At 51.2% G+C, this 5,738-nt stretch overlaps 1 protein-coding gene and 1 pseudogene across 2 annotated transcripts in view; one reads left to right on the plus strand and one right to left on the minus strand.

The window, feature by feature from the left end:
- Positions 1–5,738, plus strand: part of Snx29 (sorting nexin 29) — a 442,208-nt gene that overhangs the window by 418,230 nt on the left and 18,240 nt on the right. The gene's annotated exons all lie outside the window — the stretch shown is intronic.
- On the minus strand, positions 698–2,197 carry LOC101980691 (annotated as a pseudogene).

Genomic DNA, 5,738 nt, shown 5'->3' on the forward strand with positions numbered 1-5,738 from the left:
AGGGTCACTTCTGGGATGGAGGAAGCAACTGGATTTTGAATAGGTATTATACAGAATCTGCAAATGAACGTGAGATAAGATTGTCATTGTCAACTTAATAAGGTAAAAGTCTTCTCACCACAAACACAGGATCCCCATTCATTGAGGGCTAGAATTTCTTCTAATGTTTCAGAGTTTGAGCCTCATGCTGTCTCTGTTCAGGGGCCCATAATTGGGGTGATCAACATGGACAAGATTACGGATACTCCAGCAACTGGGCCTGACGTGTGCCCACCCCGTTCCAGGAGGGGGCGTGCCTGCCTCTGACAGCATGGCTGTACATAGGAAGTGAAAACTGTTTACAGGACTATATTGCTGCATCAGCAGTGTCATGGTGGGGAAGGAAAGAATGGCAGGAAGCATGGCTACATGCAAGCAGACATGGTGCCAGAGAAGGAGCTGAGAGTTCTCTCGTGATCCACAGGCAGCAGGAATAGAAAGTCGCTGGGCCTAGCTTGAGCTTCTGAAACCTCAAAGCCGACCCCAGTGATGTACTTCCTCCAAGACCACACCTCCTAATCCTTTCCAATAGTGCCATTCCTTAAGCATTCAAATCTATGGACCTATGGGGACATTCTTTTTTTTTTTTTTTAAAGGAAGATACAACTTTATCAAAAAATAAAACAACAACAACAAAAAAACCAAGAGGGGTCTGTTTTCAATGGATGCCTTGGTGGATAAGGCTACTTTTGGCTACGCTGGCTTTCTTCCTCTCCCGCTGCAGGGCAGGGTCCAACTCAAAGCAGTGCCACAGCCGCAGAGTCTCATCGGCTGCTGCTGATGCCACTGTTGCCCCATCTGGACTCATGGTGAGACTCAGGACCTGGGCTGTGTGACCTTTGAGCTCAGCCACCTTGGCCATGGTTGGTACTTCCAAATAACCAGCTGGTTCTGGGCAAAGCCATGCCCTGAGATGAGCTCCTTATAGTGGGGAGACCAGAGGATGAAATACACCTGGGAATGGGCATCCACAGCACTCAAACAGGCCCCAGAGCAGACATTCCAAATGCGGATGTGTCGGTCACTGGTGCCTCCTCCGGTCGCCAGAATATTGGACTGCCAGGGACACCACGCAACAGCCTTGACAGCACCTTGATGTTGAGTGAAGGTCTGCAGTGGGGCCCAGCCACTTTCTCCAGGACCACTCAGCCACACGTTCACCACGTTATCATTGCCACCGCTTGCCAGATGTCGTCCATCCGGGGCCCAGCGCAGCCCACATACTTCCTGGCTATGGCCACTCAGTGTGGCCACATGGTGTTCTGCTACCCGAATATCATGGCGGTGTATGTGGCCAGAGTGTGAACCACTGGACAGAATATAGCTGTTCCAACTTAGAGAGCTTACTCGAGCCGAGTGGCTAGTCATATTCCGAAGCCGTTTCTGCTGCTGCACATCCCATAGCTGCACTTCAGCGTTACTGGTGCCCACGGCCAGGTAGTTGCCCTCTTTGATCCAGGCCATGGAGGAAATGTAGTCCCCAGGCTGTTCCATTTGCAACAGCTGCAGGATGTCACTGGTGCCAGCGTTCCATAAGTACACACTGTTGTCTAGTGCCACAGCCAGGACATTTCCAGAGCTCCAATCCACGAGGTTCAGGTAGTAGTCATTTTGGATTTCAGGGGCATCGAGTATCCTGTCTGGCAGGGAAGGAATGTATTGGCAAGTCTTCTGGCTGGAGCCAGGCGTGGCTTTCTGGCTGTAGAGGACTTTCAGTCTGTTCTGGTAGCCTTCCGGGGCATTCTGAGGTTTCCCACTGAGTCTGAGGATCTTGGCTTCCTCCACATCAAAACCGTTCAGGTTCAGGGCCCAGGCTTCCTGATGCTCCTTCTTGGTGGGCGTCTCCCCGTCTTCCGGCTGGTTCTCCTTGCTCAAGAGGAAGCTTGGCCACCTCCATTTGGGAAGCACTGCGATGTGGGATATAGCGGTCACCTCCAGGTTTGCTAGGGGTGGTCTGAACTTTGGAATTCGATTTGCCAGGAGTCCGGCCCGGGGTCCGGCCGGCGCTGTGAGATTTGTTGGCGGCCCGCATGGGCGAGGGTGCTGGGCCTTTGGTTTCCTTCACTTTGCGCTGCCAGCGCGCAACAGGTGCATTGGGGATAGGCGCGTCCAATTGAAGCAGAGAGTGCAAGTCGCTCTCGAACACGAACTGCGCCATGGCAGCATAGTCAATCCGTGCGTCTACAGAACGCATTCTTTCCCGACCAGCTCCTATGGGGACATTCTTGTTCCAACCACCAGTGTACATCTGCAGTGATGCAAAAGCTCTTCGGGACCAAAGAGCTACTGTGCTTGCTTTTTATCATCTCTCCTCCTGTCTTGAAGAGATCTCCTGGTCTCTTAGGTTCAGCAGGAATAGAGGGGCATCTCCAGAGATGAAAAGAAAGCAGGCTTAAGGCTATTCGCTCTGGTCCCCAGCAACCACGGTTTTCTCTTTAGTCATGTTTTCCTGTGGCTCAATCGTTGTGCCCCTCCAAGGACCCAACCTGTGACAACTACTGAAGGTGGGGGGTAGAAGAGATGTTTCACACTGGCCTGCAGACAGACAGGCTACCATACCATATCCAACTTGCCCTGCGTAGAGCAAATTTCCAGGACCTCTGTGATTCCCTTCCTCAACCACAGCCCAGCCAAGGTGAAATTGTTTGAACTGTGGTATGTGGTTCACCCTGTATGAACCACGGGGCCAGATGGTCTCTTATTTCTGTTCTTGGCAGAGCCGCAGGTCCACTCTGGTGTGTGCAAAGGCAGGGCAGCATGGTGGCTGTAGAAGTCAGGCAGATGGTGTTTGCTATTAAGCTCAACTTTTGGGGACTATGATGTCCTCTCAAACATGCCCTTTTTCTTGCTGTCTCAGGCAGCATTTACCCAGGGACTGTCAGAACCTGACCAGGATGCTCTCAACCTACTCATCAGTTTCCATGTGTGTGATGAGAGAAGCCATATTGCAGGTTATCTGGCTGTAGGTCTTTAGTACATCCCTTGACCTCTCTTTAGAAATGTCAGGGGACCTGGTTCAAATTCCAGCTCCATGAAGACCATGGACGGTGTGACCTTGTTGTGTCTCAGGCACCTCTGTGTCCTCCCTGTAAGATGGGGGTGCTCAGCTGTGGAAAGAATTTTGTCAAATCCCCGCTGAGCCTGTGCTCAGCTTGCTGTCTTTAGCAGTGTTGATTTTCATTCTCCTTTAAGTAAATATGTTTGCACACATTTCAGGAGATTTGGAGTGAGTGTTGTAGCCTTCCATATCTGGTCTCAAATGTTAGCACCATGCTCTTTAGATGTGAACTATAGGTGTGGTAGAAAGCATGGGAGCCTTAGGGCACCACCTGGAGTAATGGGCCTTCTCCCCAGGATCCAGCTCCCTTCTCACGAAGCCTCAGTCCTGTCACCTTGTGTTGGCCATAACCTGCCTGTGGTGCTGGTCTAATGTGAGGCCAGGGGGCAGAGATGGCTAAGTGCCACGGTGGGGACCAGAATGGGCACAGGAAGACCATTCAGGGAGGCCCTCTCAAGGCTCTGACATTCTCTAGCCAGTGGCCTGTTTTGAATCTACCACTTGTGAAGCTGCTGCCTCTCAGCAGGGACTGGCCTCTCTGCTGCTCTCAGAAGGTGCCATGCTGTGCTTGATAAGAGCATAAGGGAGCCGGGAGTGCAGCGACTTCTGTCCTTGGGGAAGGCACTGCTGGAGGGTGGAGCTTTCCCTATAGCGAAGACCCCTGTCAGAGCTACCTTGAAATGGAGGGGGGGACCCCAAGCATGTATTCAAGCTTCACCTTACAGCATCATCCTCATTAAGAGCTGTGCCTAATGGACCTCTTCTGCAGGGATGGATGCTCCCATCAAAACTGCGGTGTGCACCCTTGCTTACTCTGCCCACAGTTGACAATGGTGTCCAGACAAAGACATTACGTGGTCCCCAGAGGTGTCTGGCAGGTTATGTGCCAGACTCACATCCAGCCCCATCCCTTCTAATCTGCAAGTTGGCTACCACCCCAGGAGCCCAGTCAGAGCTCCCCAATTTCTTGGACCTTTAAGAAGTGACGTGTGCCTGTGATACCACCCCAGGTACCCTGGATGACACACAGGCTCTGAAGGACCAGCTCACTGACATACTGGTCTTTTGTCCTATGCTTCCCTGTCCAGAAACCCTTAGAACCAAGGGCTTGTTTCTCGGTTAGCCTGGCCTTCACCACCCACCGTTTTTGGGATCTGTGTATTCTCTTGTGGCCTGTGGCCTCCTTGCAGCTTTCTCTGGCCACCAGTCTGCCCTTCCTACATGTATTTGTTATTTCAGCCAGCATGCTTTTTCAAGGCTCATGTTATCCTTGGACACTGTGTGAGCATCTTGTGATGAAGGCTGAACTAGACCTATGTGATTGGGGTGGAGGGAGAACACCAATGACGGCAGGTGACTGAGTAAGACAAGAAAACAGGGCTGCTGGGATGAAAGGGAAGTTAAGGATCTGCTTTTGTTTGTTTAAAGAAATCACCGGCGTTAGTCTTTTCAAACACTGCTCAGTCCATGTAAAACATGCCTGTGGGTCCAGCCTTGTCCATGGACTCCTGTCAGTACCTGTGGTAAGAATGATGGGGACTGACTTCTTCATGAAGTCTGACATCCCTGTCCACACCACCCCCTTCAACTTCTGGCTGACATCTAGCCTTGGCATCTTACATTGCAAGAGCAGCCAGGCATGCTGGTGCACACCTGCAACCCTGGCAGCAGGATCACAAGTTTAAGGCCAGCCTGGGATACAAATGTGAACCTGTGTCAAGACAAAATCAGACAGCAAGGAAAGCTCCAGAAGCAGCTCATGAAATGCGGACCTCAGCACTGCAGACGTGCTATCCTCTTTGTTGACAGTAGTCATGGTGTTTGGTTAAATAGGAACATGTCCTAATTTTCTAGAATTATTTGTTAAATTAAGTATTTAAGAATGAAGTATCAAGTGGCTTATAATTGTTTATTCCTTATTTTATTTTATTGTCCTGTTTTTGACATAGAGTCTCATGTAGCACAGGCATTCCTCAAACTTGCTGCATAACCAAGGCTAGCCTTGAACTCCTGATCTTTCTGCTTCCACGTCCCAGGTGCTGGGATAACAGGAGTGCACCACCACAGCCAGCTACAGCTGTGTTAACATGGGCCAGGGTGCAGCTCGGAACCCTTTCCTAGTGTGCGTGCGGCCCTGGCTCCAGTCCTGTAGCGCCACAGCTCTTCTAATGAAAAGGCCGGAATGATGAAAGAACTGATGAGGAGCTATTGAGAACTTGCCATGTTCATAATAAAGTAAACCCACCACCGTTTACAGAGAGGATGGCATGGCCTTCCCACGTTGCTTGTGAGCAGTCTCTCTTTTGCCTGTGTCCCTATGGAGTACGGAGATTCAGGCTGAGGACCAAAGCAAAAGCTGTTGGGAGCAGTTCAGGGCTCAAGGTCAAAAGCCAGGCGGCCTGCCTTGGTACTGAGGTGATAGGCATCCCTCTGTGCCAGACAGTCTGTCTTGGTACTGAGGTGATGGGCATCTCTCTGTGCCATGCAGCCTGCTTTCATACTGAGGTGATGGGCATCCCTCTGTGCCAGACAGCCTGTCTTGGAATTGAGGTGATGGGCATCCCTCTGTGCCAGGCAGCCTGCCTTGGTACTGAGGTGATGGGCATCCCTCTGTGCCAGGCAGCCTGCCTTGGTACTGAGG

The sequence above is a fragment of the Microtus ochrogaster genome, chromosome 7 (assembly GCF_000317375.1).
Source record: "Microtus ochrogaster isolate Prairie Vole_2 chromosome 7, MicOch1.0, whole genome shotgun sequence".
NCBI classification, from domain to species: Eukaryota; Metazoa; Chordata; class Mammalia; order Rodentia; family Cricetidae; genus Microtus; species Microtus ochrogaster.